Source organism: Euprymna scolopes, chromosome 38, assembly GCF_053919585.1.
Source record: "Euprymna scolopes isolate OS-2025 chromosome 38, ASM5391958v1, whole genome shotgun sequence".
Taxonomy (NCBI): domain Eukaryota; kingdom Metazoa; phylum Mollusca; class Cephalopoda; order Sepiida; family Sepiolidae; genus Euprymna; species Euprymna scolopes.
In genome coordinates this window covers 37,076,919-37,102,352 of record NC_136519.1, presented here as the reverse complement: position 1 = coordinate 37,102,352, position 25,434 = coordinate 37,076,919, and the positions used below count along the sequence as shown (strand labels likewise).

At 32.6% G+C, this 25,434-nt stretch overlaps 1 pseudogene; it reads right to left on the bottom strand.

Annotated features, from left to right (window-relative positions):
- Positions 1–4,907: 4,907 nt before the first annotated feature.
- Positions 4,908–5,023, bottom strand: LOC145263458 (U2 spliceosomal RNA; annotated as a pseudogene).
- Positions 5,024–25,434: the final 20,411 nt, after the last annotated feature.

The window sequence follows — 25,434 nt, the reverse complement described above, 5'->3', positions numbered from 1 at the left end:
ACCACTACAAACAATCTAGGGCTATCAAGGAGGGTCGAAAGGCCGTAGATAGAAAGCACCAACCAGGACTACATTTGATGAGTGCGATGATGCCCGGAACAATAAGGAAGCTTATTGCCACCTCAATTCCAGTAGAAGACAATTGGTCGCTACCAACAAGAAATCAATGGCAAGTGTCTGTTGCGATAAGGCAAATTTGTTTCAAATGTAATCAGAAGTTGTGAATAGTAATCTGGGGAGACTTGTTACATAGAATCTATGGAAGGCCACAGGCGTTTTTTCAAAGTGTAATATTTGATAGGGACCCGTGTGAGAAGATTTAGTAATAATTATGATGATGGGGATGATGATGATGATGATGAGGATGAAACTGAAATCAGAAGAAAACACCATTACTATCAAGAAGTCAATGATAAAACATCGTAGTGATGAGCTTATATTAATTTGCATTGTTTATCGATAAAAAAACGTGTAGATTTCTGAAAATGTGGCATGGCTCCTTGTCCCACTTTTTCGAGGCAGCCTGTTGCAATTGTCAATGATCAATATACGATAACGTGTGTGAAGGAAAATGGTCACCACTAATAATATTTCGTTGGCTTCGTGCTAATTTCTTTTTCAGAAATAAGTCAATCAATATGATCATTAACAATAATGGCCAACGGCTGTTAAATTTACGCAAAGCAAAGTTAATAGTTATCAAATAAGTAATCTGGAAAATTTGAGACAGCTCGTTCAATCAGCCTCGACAGAACACATATGATCATTGCCATTAAGCAATCCTTGGTAGTTAGACGTTTGAAAACAGTAGTAAAAAACTACTAATACTACTACTACTACTAATAATAATAATAATAAGAAGAAGAAGAAGAAGAAGAAGAAGAAGATTGTTTTTTTTTGTTTTTGTTACATTTTCACCCCAAACAAGGCACATTGCACACTTTGGTTTAGGGGACTACTATCAGGGACATAAGTTAATGTGGTACTATGTAGGGAGGTGATCAGTAAGATGTCGGTTCACGTTACACTTGAACATGTACGTTGTACATGTCAGTACAGTTGGGAAAGCAGGGAGTCGGAATGGAATTCCAAAGTCTGGGGAAGAAACTAATAGAGGAGAAAGCTCCCCTACACCTAGGGATCTTCACTGTGTAGTGGTGGAATTTAGCTGCTTGTCTGGTTTGCCGAGGGGATCTACGTCGTGGGGCAGAAGTGCTTGCAGTTCGTTAGAGCATTCACCATTTAAATACTTGTAGAATAGGCAGAGGGATGCAACATTTCGTCGGTAGGACATAGGCTGAAGCTTAGATGGCAGTTCAGGGCTTATCAGGTTGGAGACTCTCTTTTGGACCTAGTCTCGGAGAATACTACTACTACATCTACTACTATTACTATTACTAATACTACTAATAATACTAATAAAAAATTATAATAACAACTAGCGGGACCTGTGGATATTCCACAGCAGCATTTTTCATATGTAATATATTGTTGCTGGGCATGCTGTGGGTGTTCTGTTCAGCATGAATGAAGGCGCAATCATATTATTCTGCTTTCTATATTAAAACTGTATCACCTCTTACTAAAATAATAACTTTTATATATTTCCGTGGATGATAATTTCATTACTAACACATCGGTCAATTAACCCACATTTTATCATTTTTCATAATTATTGAATATGTTACTATGTTCGACCTTAATGTTTAATAATTTCAACGCATATTATCGCCCCTCCCTTTACTAAAATATTAACTTTGATATATTGTATTGGCTGATTGTTTCATATAAAAAAAACACAACTTCAATTAACTCACATTTCATCATTTTTAATAATTCTTGGATATGGTATTAATTTTGACAATAATTTTTCATTTAAACTCACCATATCGCACACCTTACTAAAACAATAATTTTGATATATTTTCTAGGCTGATTATTTAATTACACACACACACATCAATCAACTCACATTTCTATTATTTTTCGTAATTCTTGGATATGTTACCAATTTTGACAATATTTTTTTATAAATTAAACAAACGATTCGCCTAACCTTACTAAAATAATAACTTTGATACATTTGCTGGGATGATGATTTCATTACAAACACTAATCAATCAACCTCCATTACATCATTTTTCATAATTCTTGAGTATGTTTCTAATTTCGACAATTATTTTTCATAATTTATACCCCCATCATCGGCCCCTTCTTTATAAAATAATAACTTTGAAATATTGTCTGGGCTTATTATTTTACTACAAACCCACTAATGCATGAAATCACATTTAATATTTTTTCATAATTCTTGGATATGTTACTTATTCCGACAACCATTTTTCATAATTTTAACCCACATTTTCGCCCTTCCCTCTTTACTGAAAAAATAACTTTGATATATTTTCGAGGTTGATTATTTCCTTACAAACACACCAATCAGTTATCTAATATTTCATCATTTTTTCGTAATTCTGTGATATGTCACTAATTTCGACAATTTGATATCTCGGCTGATTATTATATTATAAACACACAAATCAAATCACATTTCGTCATTTTTCGTAATTCTCTGATACGTTACTAATTTCGACAATTTCTTTTTATAATTTAAACCATCCTCGTCGCCCTCTCTTACTAAAAAAATACTTTGATATATTGTCTGGGCTCATTACTTCATAAAAATACAGCTATCAATTAACCCTTACCCTTAAGTGGCCTCTTGGCCTTGATAATGTTGTGATGCCTGTTAAAAAAACTCACACTTAATCATTTTTCTTAATTCTTTGATATGTTACTCATTACGACATTTATTTTTCATATTTGTAACCCACATTATCACCCCCCCCCACTTGGATATATTGTCTGCGATGATTATTTCATTTCAAACACACCAATCAATTAACTCACCGTTTGTCATTTTTCATAATTCTTGAATATGTTACTAATGTCGACAATTATTTTTCATCATTTTAACCCACATCATCGCCCCACTTAATAAAATAATAACTTTGATATATTATCTGATCATTTCATTGCAAACACACTAATGCATTAAATAACCTATTACATTTTTCATAATTCTTGGATATGTTACTAATTTCGACAATTATTTTTCATAATTTAAACAATCTTTATCGCCCACTCTGACTAACATAATTACTTTGATATATCTCCTGGGCTGATTATTTTATTATAAACACGCAATCGATTAACTCACATTTAATCTTTGTTCATAATCCTGGATATGTTACTAATTTCGACTCTAATTTTTATAATTAAAAACACACATTATGCCCTTTCCTCCTACTTATATAATATATTTGATATTTTTTCTGACTTATTATATCATTACAAACACACCAATCAAGTAACTAACATTTCATATTTGTTCATAATTCTTGGATATGTTACTAATTTCGACAATAATTTTCATAACTTTAACCCACTATGTTGCTTGCCCTTACTAAAATAATAACTTTGATATATTGCCTGGGCTGATTATTTCATTACAAACAAATCAATCAATTCTGGGTATTCTCATAGTATATGTGCTTCACCTATCTTATCCGATCCCGGGTGGCACCACATAGTCTGCTAATATATATCGTTCACCTATCTCATTCGATCCCGGGCGACGCTAGGTATTTTGCTACTATATGTTTTCCACCTATCTCATTCAATACTTGGCGACGCTTTCTGCTAGTATATATCTGCACATTTCATTCAATCCCGGGACTGACTTCATATCCGCCACCCCACTGTTTAAAATATACATTAAATAAAGTAATGTTTTAATCGAAAACTGCTTCAGCCATTTCCAGGACTGACTTTATATCCCCATCCCAGTGCTAAAAATATACATGAAATAATGTAATGTCTAAATAGTAAACTGTTTCAGCCATTTCCGGGACCGACTTTATATCCAAAACCCACTGCTAAAAATATACATGAAATAATGTAATGTCTTAATAGTAAACTGTTTCAGCCATTTCTGGAACTGACTTATAATCCTAGCCCTACTGTTGAAAATATATATGACATAAAGTAATGTATAAATCGTAAACTTTTTCAGCCATGTCTGGAAAGAACTTCTTATATCCCATCCTACTGTTAAAAATATACATTAAATAAAGTAATGTCCAAAACGTAAAGGGTTGCAGCCATTTCCGGAACCGACTTCATATTTCCTACGCCAATGTTAAAAATATACATTAAATAAAGTAATGTGTAATGCGTAAACGGTTTCACCCATTTCCGGGACTGATTTATTATCCCCCACACGACTGTTAAAAATATACATGGAATAAAGTAATGTTTAAATCGTAAACGGTTTGAGTAATTTCCAGGGCTTACTTCACATCCCGTAACCCACTGCTTAAAATATACTTGAAATAAAGTAATGTTTAAATCATAAACTGTTTCAGCAGCTTTTCGAAAGTAATACATAAAATATTAACACAGTTAGGACTTAGGCAAACATTGCTTCAACATGCATTTCTGAGTGTAAAATCAGTTTACATTTTCCAGTGACTTAAATCACTCCTTTTAAGGTCTTGGTTAATGGAGGAGAAATCCTTCATTACTGATACAATTTTTATTTTTGTTATTGACCAGAGTGTCCCTTTTGGGGAGTTGTTTTCCCTCTAAATTTATAACCGACCTCATGTCAAATTCCCTCCTTGTGGCGAGGCAAGTAAACAAAAAAAAATCAGAACGGACATTTTCCAGTGCATTTTATAATTAATCAGAAGTGACATTTCCAGGGATTTTGTAATTAAATCAGAAATAACTTTTTTCCAGTTACTTTTTTAATATTAAAACTTTGTTACATTAAACATAGTACCTATTCACAATGCCTAGCCACGGGGAAGATTTAGACACCAGGGTCGTTTTTTAACGCGGGGAAAAATTGTCTTAGTCGTAAAGGTTTTCTCTTCCACTGAGAGAGAAGAAATTGAAATGTAGCACCTGTAGAACAGATACTACACTTTTATCTTAGCCAAAAGGCCAAGACAAGAAAATCATTTTTATTAGCTTTGCATCAACAGCGACACCATTTTTTTGGAATATTCCATTTTTCCTTTTTTAGGGATGCACAGCATGATAACGGACGGAGCGATAAACGTAATAATATAATGATAATAAACGTAATCATAAATATGTCGGTTTTACATTTACATTATTCATATTTACCCACTGTTCATGAATTTTATCATTAAATTTGTCGTGTAAGTATCTTTACATTACGTAGAATAATTACCTCTTCAATGTCGATAATATCGGCATTATTCTACCGATTATATATTCGGTTACAGATGAATTACTTTTAAAATCGATACAGTACATATTCTTGTGGTTTAATGATACAACAAAATCAGCAATTTACTTTTTTGTTATCGTAGGGCCGGAATATACTAACGTACGTAGACACGAATCCAGAAGGGTACAATGAAGCGTGTCGCAATTCGGATGCCAGAGAAAACGAATTGACAATATCATTAAGAGTCGGTGATGAATGCGAACGTTTTTTGTGGCCAAGGTCGTTGGGAAAATGGTGGGATCCTTTTACCGCTCCAGAAGATATCTCACTAATTATGCAATTCTCTTTCTATGTAAAACCCAAATACGTCCAAGGATGTAGTACTGCTGCCACATCTGGGCAGGAGCGTCTAGAAACAGCCTATCCTGCCTTGACAGAGTACAGAATAGACTTCGTGGCTTTGTGGGGGGGGGGTGCCCGTTTCTCTTCCCTGCAACCTCTCTCCCATAGAAGAGACGGTACGAGCCTGCCTCTGTTTTATCGTTATTTCCATGGAAAGTGCTCGTCTGAACTCCATTCTCTTGTCTCCCTCGCAGATCTTTCACGAAAAACACCCGACCAACTGAAACCATTGTCAATAATTTCCCCTACTCTTTATCCGTGACTAAATCAAAACGTAGATTCCATGAACAAAGCTTATTTCTTAGAACTGCACGGCTGTGGGACTCTCTGTCGCTTGCCTGTCCCCCACCAATTCAACTTGGATGTCTTCAAGTCCAACACAAACAAATTCCTGATGAACCGCCCCTTAAGTAATGACAACTTATCAAATCCCCAATACTAACTATTACTACGATACTATTCCATTGATTACTGTACACACAATATCCCTTATCCCCGAGTGGCTCCTAGGCCTTGATAAGCGGTTACCCCCCATGTAAAAAACAAACAGAGAGTTCTCGGCATTTGGAATACTTGTTGTCATTTAGACTTCATAAAACACTTTATTTAATTCTTCTCAAGACAATGGAAATGCGTACAAAGTGGAAGGTTGGGGTGAAAGCTTGTGATACCATAGGTAGAGAATACTAGGTTCTAAAAGTAGTCTACGTAATCCGGTTGACATTTCATAGCAACGGTGCCTCATCCAATTGAGGCTAAACCCATTTATTTCCTAAAATACTTCCAGACACATTGTGGGAGGCTATACGTCCTTATATTAGCTAAGTTATGACGTATTTAAGGCCATACAATTTCTCATCTTTGTCAGACTGATTGGCGGGAAACTATTCGCGACTTATATGTAGACGGTACAACTTTCAGCCAATTGTACAATTTTGTAATCGGTGGTTCAGTGAAAACTAACAGTTCTATAGGACATAACAATCAATAGCACACAAGTTAAGCAATGTTGAACGTTGTCGGTACCAGATGGGTTATCATTTGTCGATACCAGGCACTATATGTAGGAGGACGTCGACAACTCCTCACAAGAACTGCAAAACACAAAAGTCGTCATCTTTCAATTAACAGGATATGCATTCGAATAGGGAACGCTTTAGAATTGATAATTCCTCTGATACCATTTTCGTCGGAGGAAGTCAAAGATAAATTCGTATTGAAGAAATTAAAATGGAGTTCGATTCATAAACATCGGATTTGATTTAAAATCTGGTAGGGAAAATCGCTTAACTTTTTATATGGTCTCTTTCTCTGTTTTTTGTTGTTTTTTTGTTGTTATTTTTGTTTATTTTTTTTACATGGAAATGACCACACTGAAAACTAATCTTTGTATCTTGTGATATATTTACAGTAAAAAACCGTAAACTCTTCGTTAAACGCTCGTATTTTACATATTCTACGCTACACGCGGATATATTTTATATATTTTACGCTAAATACGGGAATTTTATATATTATTCCTTAAACTCGGAACTTTTATACATTCTACGTTAAACGCGGGAATTTTATATATTCTATGTTAAACTCAAATATATTATAAATTCTACGGTAATCTCGGAAATTTTATACAGTCTACGTTAAACGCGGAAATTTTATATATCCCCTGTTAAACTCGAACGTTTTATTACATCTACGCTAATCGCGTACATATAAATTCTACGTTAAATCCGCACATTTATAAAACGTTACGGTGAATGTGCACATTTAATAGATTAAACACGAAGCGCGGGCTCATTTATTAGGTTAGACTCTGAGCGTTATTATTCAATATATTCAACATTAAACATCCACATTTATAGATTCAACAACAATCGCACAAATTTAATATATTCAACGCTAAACGCTTACATTTATTATATTAAACGCTAAGTGTTTACATTTAATAAATGTAACGCTAATAGCACACTTAGTAAATTCAACGATAAACATGCACATTTAAATTTATATGCAAAGCTAAGAGTTCATATTGTGCAGATTCCACGCTAAACGATAACATTTTATTGATTATACGCTGAAAGTTCACATTTAATACATTTAATGCTAAACACGCTCATCTAATAGTTACAGCATTAACCATGCAATTTATTGGGTTAAACGCTAAACGCGCAAATTTAATGGACGTATCTTCAGAATAGTCGTCCTCGTTCGTAAATATTTCAATTCCTTTCCACAGCAACTTCCTGCCATTTGTATTGAACATTCCGATAATCCTTCCCGTTTTATTTCCATTTATATGGCATCACTATTTTTATTATTGTACTTTCCCGTTTCCTATTGTTGGCTTCTTATCGCATTAATTTTTCATGCCGTGTCTAAATTTGCCTTGTAGCGTTTTGGGTAATTATCGTCGTATTGTTTTTCAGTTCTGTCCAAACATGGCTAACACCTCAATATCCCCGTGTTTCTTTTTATCATTGTCTCTATTGTTTTTTTCCTTTGTTTTTTTTAGATTCTATTCTGCGTGTGTGATCTTTTTTTCTTACAAATTCGCAAGCTCCACACACGTGTAAATGATTTTATTCAAATTTCCGAGTTTATGACACACTTCTACAGTTATATTTCAATTTACCCTCGAAAACGGCCGGTTTTTATTAGTATAATTCATATACTTCAATTTCTTGCAGCTTTGATCGGTAGGATTTCAACTAAAACTATCCGATTCCATCTTCTCAAAAATATCCACGACGGTGAACATTTCTCGCTGGGAAATAATATTTTAAACCAATAGTGAAAATGCATTTCCCTAAATGTACTCATGAAACAAATGTATCCATATAAATCATCGTTAATATTAATGGCGGAAAACTATTGCTATGCTCCTAAATAAAAAAAAAATATTGTTGGATATCAGCATACAAAGACTAACAGTAACAATAAAATAACGGTCACAGAATTAAAATGATTGTCTGCAGAAATTTTGCAATACACTGGATTCATTTTTGTTTCTAGGAAGGTTTATGGCAGGTATATGCTTAAATTTGATTCGAACTAAGGAATTGGTCCTGAATATGACCTAAAACTATATTCGATGGTGAGGCTCCACCTTGCGGGCCTTGTGGAGTGGGGAGCTACCCTTTAATTATTATTGCTACCAGGTCCAATCTGACCCGGAGTAGTAGTACCTGTTAGGGTCCCAACTATGGGTTAAATAGAATCTGACTTAAAAAAATATATACTCTATTAAAAATCGTTCCTCAAAATAACTAGATTCGGCATTAAATAACCTGGGAAAGGTTGATATGCCGTAAAACAAAACCAACCAACCAACTCAGGAATGTGGTTTAGTTTACATGATAGCAATGCCATGATAATGTGCTTCACACACAATGACTCTTTGACATGATGTTTTTCATTCTAGATTGACAGTTTAATAAAGGAATTTATTTTCCGATTATGCACACAAGACAATGTTTATATGTGCATGTCTTATTCTAATGATTAATAAGCTGGTAATAACGAGAGAGGTATTGTGTTAACGTTTAATCCCAGCGAACGTCTACATGCAAAGCAGGGGATTATCGCACATTCAATTTCGGAGTCGATTTTGAACTTTACCTATGCAACAAAAACAGCTCTCAGCGGCGCTTTCCTAGATGTGACAAACCATATCTTACGCATGAAGCAAAAACAAAAATGCACTACATTAATAATTGCAGATGCGAATTCAATTCATTCCTTGATCGCCGCTGTATCTCGGAAAATCGTGTCTCATAACAAATATTCCAATTGGCTTCAAAATAAACTAAAATAACCAGTTCCACGTGTAAACGCATTTAAGCAAAACAAGCTCAAATTATGCTTAAATTGTCCTCAGCAAATAAATATAAGAATTATTACACAGAAATTGGCATTTAATAATATATATTAATAAATTCAATAAAACTAGAATCGTAGTCACCGCCTAGACCAGTGTTAGCGTACGAGATGTATAGTAGCAAGCGGGAGGGGGAAAGGGGCAAGATGGCCACACACATACAAGCACACACTAACACACAAACGCACGCATAGTATGATAACTAAAACGCGGCAAGATAATATCTTAATCAACATCGTGGGATTAACTTACTAAATGTTTAGTATTTAAGATTTAATCCAAGAGAAAGAATGAATAAAAAAACAAAACAAGGGCACTGCAACCAACGTATCAGGAGGATAAAGATAAGCGAATAAAGAAACTAAGTGAAAAAGCGTTGAAAGCAAGCAGAGAGAGAGAGCTAAGGCATCATCGTCTAGCCTACAATTCAAAAACACGCGCTTTTCTTACTTTGGCTTTTGGAATATTTCTGTTGTTGCTTATTATTTAGTATTTTATTCTTGGCTTTTCGATTCGATTTTTAATGCGCGGTTTTGGGACAAAATATCTTCGTAACTTAGGGCATAAATACAGATACAATGTTCAATGTGTTTCAAATAAGAGTATCTTTGTGCATTCATATCTGTATTTCTTTAAATGAAGATAGGTTTTTTATACGACAGTTTAGATATTTTTTCTAGCTGAACAATTTCAAAATACCCTGTGCAATGTTTTAGATACATTGTTCGCCGTTTGACCAAGGTATGACTTTAATCTTGTGAAGTTTAAGTTAAACATCTTTATCTCTCTTAAAGAATCGTTTATTTTCTCTCTAATGGCTTGAGGCATCCCTGTCCGGAAATACCTAAATGTCTGTATAGGCATTTTTGCAGGCCAAAGTGTGGTTTCTTTCTTGAAAGCTGGATATTCGAATCTTAATTTTCGGTCATTAGCTTTGATCATCCTGCCGTGGAGAGAGAAGAATAATTCAAGCTCACTGTTATTATTTAAATAATAGAAAAGGAAGGTAAGCCCTTTTACTAAACAAATAAGCATTATTTTTTCTTTGTCAGTATCCTATAGCTCTACAAAGCCACGATTTGCCCATGTATGGAGTATTAATGCACGAGACACCAGTTTCTTTCTCTTGGGCAGAAAGGTAAATACATTAAATGAAGTTGAATGAATACATGTTTTAATTTTCAGAATTTAAAACGAGACTTTTTACAGAAAAATAAGTATTATTGGAAATAATTAAATTGTATAGTTTTTTTTTTCACCACTATGATTGTATTTTTGTTTTTGCTTTAAGTTATTACTGTGATAATCAATACCTAATATTAATAATGCGTAGCTTTTATAATATATATATATATATATATATGTGTGTGTGTGTGTGTGTGTGTGGGTGTGTGTGTGGGTGTGTGTGTGTGTGTGTGTGTATATTATTGTTTGTACGTTAAGGGAACAATTAAGTTTATTCAGCGAGACATATGCGCAGGTCTTTTATAAAATTTTCTTATGAATCAATCTTTATTTTTTTATTCATTAAAACAGTTTTTTTAAAAAAGAATAAAAGTAAAATTATTTACAAATAATGGTAATTTCAGGATTACGCGCACAATTAAGATATTTTGAACTTTCAAATACATCCAGTTGTGAAAATAGTTTGACTAATTCATCAAAGAAAATAAAGACTTCCTTGACTAACTGCACTCAATTACACTTTACTATCTACTTCAGACTTTTTAATTAGTTTCTTAAAGAATAAACTAATTAGTGTAGATGTTTACTTCACAAGTCTCCAGGTAATGTCGCACAGTTATAAAATTAATTAGTTGAAATACTAATCATACAAACAAAGATTTTATTAAGTCTATAATTAAATCGTTTAAGAAATCGATAGAGTACGAAAACAATTCCTACATTTTACGGCAACGTATAGTGGATATTTGTCTCAGTAAGATGAGGGTAATGTTATCATTCTAAAGAGATGATTAATGACCCGTGTTGAATAGTAAATAAAAGGTTTGTTGTACAATATTCACCGCTCTTCGACTCAGTCAGCACTGCTCAATTCCAATGGCAAAGAGAAAAACAAGTCCTACTTTACACGAGAACACATACAGCACCTGGTATTAAAAATACAGTAATCCATTCTTGTACAAACGGAGCTCTATGGTGGTTAACTCCAACGATCTAAAGTGAAGAGATATGTAGACGTTATTATATATATATAGTATAAATAAACATATTTAAATAGTTCAATCGATATGAATAAAAGTACACCCTTATATTAGGAATTTTATAAAAGAGATATAAGGAACTATATATAAAAATATTATTACAGAAAATCAAAATTGTAATAGCAATCATGTTCGCAATCGTAAGTTAACATGTGATTTTTCGGAAAAAATCGGGTCTCCTTTGATCATAAAGTAAAACAACATTTACCCTGTATAGTAAAATCGTGCTGACAGTTTAAGAATAAACAAAACGGACTGTATGTGGGAAGCCATCAAATACATCAAAGAGTAATGGTGTTAGAGTTTAGCAGCTGAACAAGGTCGTGAAAATATTACTCCTAGGCAGGATATATATATATATATATATATATATATATATATATATATATATATAATTTATACAAACATCGATGGCTACACATGTGCATACGTGTTTCTGTAATCACCCGTTATTGAGTTGATACGTCTTCAGGCCAAGAATTTCCCTCGTAAACTAATATATATATATATATATATATATATATATATATATATATATATGTGTGTGTGTGTGTGTGTAAATTACCCTTGTAAACTTTATAATTCGTCGAAAATGACTCCTTCACAGAAAGTCTACTGAAATTGTTCTAGATATCTGTCACATCTACATATATGAAGGTTGAGATTTAAAAAAGAGTTTATATTATAGATATAGTTAAAGATCCTGAGACCCCCATTCTGTAAAAAAAAAAGGTGCTAACAAGCCGTAACCCGTGGAAAGTAAGTAAATCTTGATATTACAACATTCAAGATAACATTCCACTGTACTGGTAATTACATGGATCGATTTTGTATAATTAACCTGTTATACATACTCTGTGTGTTTACCATTATATAACCTTTATTAATTTATACTGAATATATTCCTCCACGGATCTATCAATTATAAAGAATTTTATTTTTATAGAGTAATATAGCAATGTGATGGCAGATACTATAGCTCATTTTTTGGATTATGTAAAATGTATTTTTCATATTTCTTTAAATAGAATTGTAACTATTAAATATATATTTATACAGGCAAAACTGTGGTAGTTAATATTTTAACGCTTATTTAGAAAGGCATTATACATATTTCTTTGTTATACATCGGTCAGTATTTGATATGTTTTTAAATATGATAAAACGATTACACGCTTGATATGAGTCTAGAAATTTGATTATGTAGAAATGTTATCAAAGCACGTGTCTTTACAGAAATTGAATGCATTTATCTAGCTATTTTACTACAAAAAGACTATATTCTATTTAACATTTTATTATACATAAAAATCCAACTTAGATTCATATGTATATATATATATATATATATATATATATATATATATATATATATATATAGTGTATATAGGCAGCATGTTTTCAGATATATATCGTTAAATATCGCGGAGTGTTTTTCCTTACTGATCTTTTTTGTAAGGTTTCCATTTTTCGAATGGTAGATCTTATGTCTCAGTCGAATTTGTGTAAGAAAGTTCCGTAGTTGTTTTTATCTGCCTCAAAAAAATCAAAAAATAAAGAATAAAAAAAAAAAACAAATGGACAGAAAACCACAACGGAACCTCCTTATACACAGTCAACCGAGACATAATGACCATTCGAAAAATGGAACAATGACAAAAAAATTATTAAGCAAAAACACTCCGTGATATTTAACATTTCGGTTTGAATATATATATTTAATAACAAATAATATATAAGACAAAGAAATGGAGTCTAGGAGGTGATATTTATGGCGATAAGTTTATGTTTCCGAAATGTTTCGATATAGATAATTTATATATATATATATATATATATATATATATATACATATATATATATATATATATATATAAGTTGGGTGATTATTTTTCCATGTCGGAAATTCTCTCCAAATATTCAGTGGCTACCCTTGCAGAATGAGACGGTGCATTATCATGCATGAATACCATCTTTTCCGGAATGCTAAATTTTTCTTCTTGTGCCGTATGTATACGGCATGATCGCGTTGACACACCGGTTCTCATCAGATCACCGAAGTTAAGCAACGTCGAGCATGGTTAATACCAAATGAGTGACCATTTGGGAATTCTAGGCGCTATATGAGCTCTTCGCTTATCTCGGCATTTGTTTCTAGTCGCCTTGTGCACACTTCACTTGCCACTGGTATTAAAGCAATGTTGTCTAAGAAGTAGTGTGGTTGAGGTTGCGCACTTCCTGTCATAAAAATTTCACGCGCAGACACCCCTTCGTGGGTGTCCATAGTCTGTAAAAGACTGAAGGAACCCTATTTATATATATATATATATATATATATATATATATATATATATATATATATATATATGATATTCGGACAATTGTTTTCAACTTACACCTAATTATCAAAACACTTCAGCCTAAACTAGCTTTTACTCTACTCTAGGCCTATAAAAAATAGAGCGCTAATGTTAATCACGATTTATATTTCACACTAATTTCATTGTTAGCCTCAATGCTAATTATCATCTAATAAAATTAACATAATCGGTATGTTACCTCCTTGAACTCCAACTCTCCATTAATCCCTTCAGAGATGTTTTGGATTTCTGGCCAAGATCAAAGTTTAGTTTCTGTTCTTCAAATTCTGAACTTACACTTCTTGTTCTCTATTAGTGGATGAGAAATCCTTCAAAACTGAGACATTTTTAAAACGTTTTTTCCCCGTTTTCCCACGTTAACAAACGACCCTGGTGTCTAACTCAATCCCGTGGAGAGGCATTGCAAAGAGGAAGTTCATCTGAGATACTAACCTGTCATTGTTAGGTAGTGAAGTATGGGTTCAGCAGTTGTGAAAGAAGCCAAGGGATTTCGTAAAATAACTTTTCTACGCTTAAGAAGATTGGTTTAATTTGGATCGTAACGCTGTTCTTTTTTTTTTTTTTCTTAAGATCGTCAAATGCTATGGAAACCTCGCAACAAGAAATTTATTATAGATTATGAACAGGCTAGAAGAGTGTGCATTACAAAATTGCCAGTCTTTTTAAAAGATATATGGTCGCTTTCTTCATCCTCACATTGTCCCGCAAAAAGTCAATCATCATTACTTTCGTAAACGCTGAGCCGAGCATGCAGTACACCATCGCAGAGCGCGATGAATGTGGATCCATTTTTATGGTAGATTTTGAATATATCATTTCCGAAACAGGGAACATACCCACATATTTCTATGAGATAGACGCTTCCAAGGCAACCATTTTACATTACGTATCAGCATACTCTTCTAAAGAGAAAATGTAATATGCTCTGAATAAAGGTTACTGCACCCTTAATCTCAATTGGACGTTTTCAGTAAATTATCAATATGTAACAGAACACTAATTTGGACCCATGTTTCATTAAAACAATTACAAATATACGGACTTGTTTGATTGGGCCTTTAATATTTCTAATTAACAAAAATGGAACGCTTTATTCTTCGAACGACCCTATTACGATAGATATATACCCATATATAAAGTAGAACACATGCTAACTTATATATATATATATATATATATATATATATATATATATATATTAAAATATTGGTATTTAATTATTATAGTAAAAAAATAATTATATATATATATATATATATATATATATATATATATATATATATATATATACAATTTCACACCAATGTAGTTCCTGTGTCTGGGAATATGCTGGGATTTGTTTCGTCTCCGATGAGAATCAAAGAATCAATAATCGAAAAATCTGATTAATAAAGGAACAATCTGATTTTGAGCAAAGTTCCAATTCTGATACAGCTTAATATCAAAAGTGCGTTTAGGAATTTTCATCACCATTCAGACCGAAGCCACAACGTATAAAATCAACAGTAGGTTCTTTGATAAGATCGGAACGAATTACAAATTAATATTTCTGTTCGGAGCGCAATTGGCCTTTTTGTATTTTAAATTTAAATTCAAGTCGTTATATAAAAATAATTTCATAAAATCAACGGTAAATTCTCTACAGTGCAACGTAAACTATTTGTACACTAAATCATTGCATGTGAGTTTCCTCTCAGTGCACAGTTGTGGGTTAGCGAGTAGAACAGGCAATCAATCGATTTGATTCTCGAATGGATGATTTCACTGATTTCGATGACAAAAGTATTGAAATTGTAGAACATTCGTTCAGCTTCCTTCAATCTTGGTCAAAGGCGGACTTCCCTGCTAGTGTCAGATCCAATTTACTCAGGGCAATATCGATCAAGAATAAACTAAGTTTGTTAGTATTATTTATAGTTTTTGTTTGTTTTAGTTTTAGCTAAACATGCAACCATAATAACACGATAATACAGTAAGTCGTTATTTTTTTCGATGTATGTTTCTCTTAATATCGCATAGTTTCAAATCAAGCCAACATTTTAAGGATACATGTTTATTATTAGGTAATCGTTTTATTATATTGTTTATCTTTTACAAGTACGAATACAATATTTTAGTACTATTGTGTTTAACCAAGATCACACCTCAACCAGCTGCAAATATTTCATTGTTTTTTATTTGTTTTTACCCATCTTTCTTTAATAGTGCGATAATAGCATTTTTTAATAATTTACTAATTTAATAGATAATAATACGAATATTTTTACAAATCACGAATACCTGAAGACCACTCTAAAATAATGGTTGATTAATGTAAACTGTACAGTGAGACAATACTGTAGTGATCACTGGTAATGGGCAGTTTATACATATTGATTATTTAAGTATACGACTCACATACATGTTTATATTAGACTTGAATCCGGCCATGGTGTAGTTAGATGATACGTTGTTTTAGATGAGGCCATTTATAGAAAATACACGAAGGTTACTTTTAAACCCTTCATAATTATTTCTTTGTATGCTTTGTAAACGCTTTTATTATAAGTTTTACGTCAATAGATTCTTCCTTACGTTTTTGTTTGTTCATTTAATTATTTCCCTATCTAGATCAGTGTCTATTATGTTATGTAACCCATGTTTTAAAATGTATAATATATCGTTATTGATATAATCGCCATATCTTATATGTAGTACTTACAAGGCTGGCCCGACGGTTTGCCCGGGATCAGTTAAAACATAATAAAAGAAATTAGAATATCAAAATTATATATCTCGACATCTCTCAATCTGATTCTTCCGTTCCATCTACTTCGTTTTACAACATCCCTATTGACCACGCCTCTTTCCCTACCACCCACCCTATTTATGCCTCTTTAATACATAAGAAAAAATTACCGCCAGTTATTCACCTCTTTTTTATAGACAGATAACACTGAAAATGGCTGTAAAATGCCCCTTACCTGAGGAAACTTGCCAGTTAACGCCAAAATAATACAGTATTTATCCAGGGTCGCTCAAGTAAAGAATAGACGAACTTTGTGTATATTTTTATTTGATTTAAGCTTGTTTTTTTTTACTTATAGCTAGATATACAACCACATATACGCAGGGTAACTATGCTTTATACAAGGCCAACCAGTGATAACATACCGTACTTTGGAGTAATTGCGCCAAATCCAGAGGTAATTGCGCCAAGTAAAAAAAATGCTCTTTATATGCGTGGTTGCCAAAAGATAACTTTTAGCTAGTTGGCGCAATTACGCCAGACTTGGCGCAATTACCCCAAAGTACGGCAACAGATTAAAATATCACGAATTCTAAGATTTTATTTTAAGGTGTGGATTATTACAAAAAAAATTTTTTCGTAAATTTATTCAAAACAGGTTTCTATATTATAAAATAAAGTGTCGATACGATAGCTATCATATCTTAACAAATTAATTCGTTATTTGTTTTATCTTATTTCCTGTCTTTTCGGCCGTAAATGATTGTCTTTTTCTAAAACGTTTGGTATCTTTTTCCTTTCTTTTAACTTAAGTTATACTCTTTTTTTTGTTTTTGTTTTCGTTCTTGTTTCTTTTCTTCTTTGTTTCCATTCAATGTTCATTATTTGCTTTGTTTGTTTACTGTTTATACTTTTCTTTCATTGTTTCCTTTCTCTTTAGTTTTTGTATCGATTTACATATTTCCATCGCTTTCACTTTTGTTTCATTAGTTTACACAGCGTTCACATCGCAAAGTATGTAATAATTTAGCTTATTCATTCGTGTACCCGTTTAGTGCAAAGTTTTCCGCTTAGATATTCATAATCGTAATTTCACCTACGCACTTGTTTTTCATTCCGTAGGTTTCCCGCCAAATCATCCTAAATAACACAGCACACAATTATGCGTCTGGATTGTTTATAACAAGGTACCATTCGCAGATTGCTTTGTATTCGCCGTCTCTTCGCCAAACAACGAATAATACAAAATAAACGAGGAGCAACGAACCAAGCATTATTTTACCAATAAAAATCGAAATTAAAGACTACAACCGACAAACGATCTCAAATCGATTACAACAAGCCGGACACAATAGAGAAAAGCCGATGTTTATAAGATGCTGCGGGGATGCATTACTATATACACCACCCACACAATGGTATACATGATATCATATTTGAGTTCATTATATATGGGTATACATTAGTATTATCTGTGGAAATTCCACAGTTTGATCTTGTTAAAAGCTTTTGAATTAGTTTCATTCTGTAAGGGTCCAGCGTGAAAACAGATCCTTGGGTTACTGTAATTATATGTAAGCTTGTGAATATATGTATATGTAATTTGATTGGCACCATCTTTCCTCTTCTCTGAACCCTTTATTCTCACTAGCGTGATGCTGTTATGACGTTTCTGATTTTTTTAGATAAGGATTGGTATTTCGTATTATTTAGATTCATCGGACTACTGTTCTAATCTTGAGTGTGATTTTCAACACCCGACCTTCTTCAGGTGTATCTTGTCGAACTCGGGAATTTGGACGGAATTTTGAGCGGAACCCTTTATTTACTTCATGACGGTTTCATGCTTATGTTCCGTCAGCCATGACTGGATAGAAGTCGTAAGTAATTCGCAATTGTATTTTCGGTCGCCCACAGAGTATTGAACCTTCATCTTTCAGGAGAATATCACTTTTCACAATTGCTTTTTCCAAGTCTACTGCGGAACGGTTCCTTGCTAGGTGTTGTTAGTCTTAATCTTTTTTGAATAGCATTAGGATGTTTGTGCGTTACAATTATCCTATCTGTTGCTTAATTGACTATACCAACTAATTTGACTCGTCTATTTCCAGTAGCTCTTTTCGAAGAACTGCAAACTTGTTGATCCTGCTAACTTGTTTTCTTTAACTTATAACTTTTGTCTATTCAAGATAAATCTCAAACGCCATATTATGTTTTTGTAATAACCCTCGTTCGTTCTTATTAGCTCTTTCGATTGAGCTATTGCGCACCTTGTCTGGAGCGATTTATATGAAAACTTGTAACTTATTTAGGAGGTTGAAACAAACATATCTATAAATTCTAGTGGAATAATTTAGTAGCACGTGTGGTTATAAGTATTATCACTCCAACACACGTAACGGTGTTTGGAATATTTCTGTTTACTGGTGGTTCTACGCCAAAATAGATGCAACAATATTATAATACCATCTTCGTATAAAAGGCAAAATTCACTTTGATGCTAATCTGAAAGTTTGGGATTCATGTTAAGCGGAAAAGCAACGGGAGATTAATGCAAAATCAAACTTTAATGCATTTTTACCTGCTACATTTTTTTAATATATAGAAAAGAACGTACGTTTGAACACAAACTTCCCTTACGCACATAGATAGTCATATATTATTTACCAGAATAACAAGTCCATATTTATATATTGATTTTTATTATTGGATTACTTAGAGATAAATAATTTGCATATTATTTATTTATTTGTGGAGTATTATCCTTATCTTTATAGTTGTTGTTAGTATTTCACCACGCTTCGACTAACTACTTCTCTGGGCTTCGAGGACCCTGTTTCAATTGATAGAAGCGTTGAATCTCTACGGTTCCAGGTTAACGTTGTCTGCAGATAGCGGTTTCTATCCTACCCAAAGCGGGCCAAAGGATTAGTTGGGCAAACCGTGGTGAGACAAGAACAATATGGAAGGAAGCAATTAGTGAAGGTAAACATACGAGGCTCAGCATTGCAAGTTAATCACCTGAAGAAGTACAGAGGCATATTTGTCCGAAACGAGGTGAACCAACAACAACTATGAGGATGAGAATAACAGTGCACCAATAAATAAATAATTAAATAAATACATAACTAAATAAATAAAAATCCATATTTGTTTCACAAATGACTGAATATGTATACTACAATCCCATCAGGGAAATAGTAGTAAGAATAAAAAAAAAATCATTTCTTTGTTTCACCCTCGGGCAATAGTATGGCAAGTGTGTGGGTAGGCGAGGTACCAAATAAAATGTCAGAAAAATCAATTTGCTGCATTCCATTATTTTGGCAAATAATTCAGTCATTTATATAAAAGATAAAAAGGTGTGGGGTTAGTCTTAAACCATTAGAAACTAAAGTAAAACTAGTTGTATATTCCCGGCTGTGCCATGTTGAAAAATATCTTCGAGGGTGGACTGGGGGTGAGGGTAGCCACATACTATTTAAAACAAAGAGAATTATTATGTGAGTCACATATTTTAGTTAGGGAAGCATGAATTGCATCACTTCTTACAAAAGAAAAAAATCAACGAGAAATTACTTAAAAATGAAGATAATCTCATAGCTTAAGTTAAATAGATCTACGACATGTTTTAAATACAACTGGCATAGAAAAATTATCAATTGAAAATTAATGAAATTGAAAATAAATTCGAGTAAAAATAAAGTAAATTATTCATGGTAAAAAAAGTAAAGTGAAAGCAGAATAACATTCAGTACTTACTATTTCCGATGGTATATATATATATATATATATATATATATATATATATATATATATATATATATATATGAACAAACAGTTAATAAAATACGTTAAAAAAACTTTGAATGAGTTAAAACATATTTAATCTGAAAAGGAAACACTAAATAAATGGATAGTCCTTAATCCGCGGAGTTTCGAAGAAATACTTTCCTTCTCACCACAGGGTAGGGATTAGCAAAATGCGGGATCGGATTTTGCATGCAGAAGTATTTGATGAAACAACAAGTAAGTCAAAGACAAAGTAAGTCTTTGACTTATTTGTTGTTTCATCAAATATTTCTGCATGCAAAATCCGATCCCGCATTTTGCTAATCCCTACCCTGTGGTGAGAAGGAAAGTATTTCTTCGAAACTCCGCGGATTAAGGACTATCCATTTATCTAGTGTTTCCTTTTCAGATTAAATACGTTTTTAACTCATTTCAAAGTGTTTTTTAACATATTTTATTAACTGTTTGCTCATATTATAAGCTCTATTTCCTATTTAGTTTTATCGAGCTTTTATATCTGGTTGGGATAATTTTATAAATATTAATTCTTTAATATTTATAATTTACTTTAATTATACCATCTTGGATAATTTTGGTCAATTCAATTGTAATTTTCATTTTATATATATATATATATATATATATATATATATATATACATACATATATACCTTGTAATATTATATGCGTATATTTATAATGAATATATATGCAATGAATGTTTTTTGTAAATTTAAATTCCATTTTAACCCCAATAAAATGGATGGCCCTTTCAGAGAATACATATAATCTGTAAACAATTCAAATACCACATGTATATTCAAATTACTTTCTTATAATTGTATCTGATATATGGTACGTCTTACACGTGGTTCATTGAATGGTATAAATAAACCAAACACCTCAGCAGTGATGTATATGTATTTATAAGCGAATTCTGCTTGAATTGTTTACAAACTGTATATATATATATATATATCTATCTACTTATCTATATCTATCTATATATATATATATATATATATATATTGTTTACAAATGATTATATATGTACATATCTCTCTCTATATTTCAATTTATATATATATATATATAGAGAGAGAGAGAGATAGATAGATAGATATATAGAGATAGATAGATAGATAGATAGATCGGTATGATGTCGTAGAACATGAAAGGATGGGATAATCCCCATCAATAAAATCCGCAACAGATGGTGTAGAATTTCTTTGCATTCTACACATTGCCATCGTAGGTGTTGTATCATTTCCTATGTTTTATATTAGCAGCATTAACTCGGCCATTTCTTAAACATTTTAATGATTAACTTCGTTGTATTTATAACTGTGTATTTACATTTTTTTTTTCATGAGCAGAATATTATTCCAAGAACGGCATGTTTGTTGACAGCGATTCGACGGAGATGCTTCCTTTCTCATTTTACCAAAGTGGGCATTCAATGCTAACTAATCAAATTCTCGTCGGTACGTCCTCTTAAATAATCAATTTTTGCCGAGTTTCAATAATCGTTGGCGAACATTAAGATCTTGTGTCACCGTCGTTCTGACAAACTTATTAAGACTTACACCTTTTTTGTTACTGTGTTGCATGAAGTTGGCTAATTACCTCTAAAGAATCTCATACGGTGATAACAAATAGAACATGCTATGCCTCTTGTGTTGCTCTCCAAATAATAAAAGGAATATTATACAAACCCGACGGTTGTGCCTATTATTTCTTTCTTCCTCGACTTGACAAAAAGAAAGATATTAAGGCCAAACCTCTTTCCGACATTTCAAATCAATAAGAAAATGTCATTCTAGTGGTTGAAAATTCTTGTAATTGTAATTCAATTGGTGTTCAGTGACGGTTGAATGCAACTTTCTCTTCGGTTTACTAGTATCTAGTAACCAGATTGTGCATCCTTTCTTGTATATTTCGTATTGAGATTTCCGTCTCATTCCGATAACAAATGGTATTATCTGTGCATTGTTCTGTCAAGTATTTGGCCAAACACTCAGTTAATCTTATAAAGGGAATACATACAAGAAGCGCATTATTCCAGAATAGGGCGATAACATTTACAAAAAGACAATTACAACTTAGGCACGTTTTCAAGTGCTCTGCTGGCTTTCTTTCTAATCCGTAAAAGCAAGAATAATCTCACTTTATCACTCCCCCTTGCTTACTCACTCTTTCTCTCTCTCTTTCTCTCTCTCTCTCTCTCTCTCTCTATATATATATATATATATATATATATATTCAGTTTATTTATACTATAAATATATTCATATATATCTAGAGGGTGTCTCAGAAGTTGCACTCCATATAATTATACACACATAAAATTACAACAAGTAGAGAAGATATTCAATATTTTTATTTATCCAACAAGGAGTACAGATAATGTTGAAATACTTTATTCGGCAGAGTTTTGAAGATTGTAAAATTTTTCATCAGATGAAAGAAGTTTGCAAAATATACAATAAATTTTGCAGATAAATGCATTAAAGAAACTATTAATATGCATTGAATTATATTTGCATAAAAAAGTTATTACACACCTCTATAAAGTGTCATAATGATTATTAAAGCAGAAACAGGAAAACGTAAAAGTATTAGGTTGGTACAAAAATAATGTCGTTTTTTACGTTCAACTAATAAACATCATAACTCCGTTCATAATAAAATTAATTCATCGAAATAAGAACGATAAAAATCGGCACATTTTTGCCAACGAGAATCAAAGTTCATTCATGTTATTAGTCTAGAAATGTCGGAGTTCTGGAAGCGATGAAGTCAGTGAAGGCTGATTCGGCATCATCTCGGTCTTGTAGCCAAATTCGTTCAGCTTCTGCCGTGTCAGTTGAATAACATGCAGGCGACGGTTGTCATAAAGTAAAATTGTTACCTTCATGCTGACCAATCTCGGTACATACGTTAGAGCTTCTGGAGCATTTCGTCAATTTCGACAGTACTTCTTCGCTGTAATCGTTTAGCCTGAATTAAGGAAGCTGTGATGGATGAGATCGGCCGCAGACAAACAAGCAGTCACCATACACCATTTCTTCATGCAATTTCGTCTTTGGGAACAGCTGTAAAGCTTCCCTAACATCCAACTACTATGCTGAACCTCGCCGGTTGTCCCAGAGGATCCACTTTTTATTACACGTCAAAATCCACTCGAGAAATGGGCCGTTTTTGTTACAGATGGCGCATGTAAGGCACCTAAATTCGACAAGTTTTTATTATCGTTCGATTCATGCGGCACTCATTTATCCAAGTTCTTTGATTTCCCTATTTTCCTTAAATGGTGAAGATTGTTGAGTTATGTACTTCGAGTTCATCAGAATCTTCTTGTGTGGGTTTGTGAGAATCAGCTTCAGTTAAGGTCCTCAAATGTTTGTTATCGGCCGTAAACGGCCGGCCGTGGCCGTCATCTTCGAGGCTCTCGTCACCATTGCGAAATTTCTTGAACTTCCGTTATGCCACACGTTCGTTAGTTGTTCCTGGCCAAAGTTTTCATTATTATGACGATCTGTCTCGGCAGCTTTTCGGTTTGTTTTGACTGAAGCTAGACTGCGAGTTTGAATTTTGCCCATGTTGTCGAAAAACCTTATAAAATCAAGAGATTAAGAATGGTAACGAATAAACCGATTCGATAGAGGGAGAAACGCGCTCCAAAATGATATATAACAATGAATTTTATCAGAAATCATATATAAAAGTTACATATGTGAGAAAACGATATTGTTTTGGCACCACGCTTATATAAAGGTATATGATAAGAATCCATTGAATAACGAGGTAAAATTCAGGAAGAACAGAATACATCAAATGACTTCCATTACAACAGGAAAAAAATTACAAATGTCCAAGCTAAGTTCATGCTTCTTAAAAATCCATCGAATCAAAGAAAATTAAAGTGTAATTTATAAAAAAATTGTTTTAAAAACTATAAAGGAATAGAAAATAGGAAGAAAAGAAATGTGTAATCGATAATTGAAATTTATTTATCTATAATAAAGAAGGAAGTTTAAATGTGTGCAAAGAGTTACAGCTCATAATTAATAGTTTAATAATTTAATGTATAATATTTGGTATAGACATATATCATCATACAAATGCATAAAGGCATATGCACACATATACAAAATTTATAATATAGGATAAGAAGTGCAAATAAAAGAGGCACCTCACCGATACGAAATATATATATATATATATATATATATATATATATATATATATATATATATAAAGTTTGTTTTTGAAATATCGTTAATTTCAATGTATACCATTTTCGTTTAACAGGTTTAGATTGTTATTTTTAACACCAGTCTCAGTGACCTCCCCTTTAAACAGAGGGATCAGGTGAAAATACGAATTCAAACACCAAGCAAAAAAAAGGAATATTAAAATAAACACGCGTAGAAATAGAATTATAAAATAATCGGAAAAACAAATAGGGAAGAAAATGGGGGGGGGGAATTAAAACAAAAATAAATAATAAATAAATAAAAAATAATAATACGAAACTACGGGGTAAAACGGAAAACTATCTTCGCATACCACCAAAAGATGGAGGAAGTGAGGAAGCATGGCTCCGGATTTTTTTTTTACCTGAATACGATATTCAGCATGTTAAAAATATTCTAATGGAAAATACATCTGAAGAAGTTGGTGGGGACAGGATATTTGTATGGACACATAAATCGTAAAATTGACTTCCCACTAATGAAACAGCTGTAATGGAAAAGGTCTAGGAA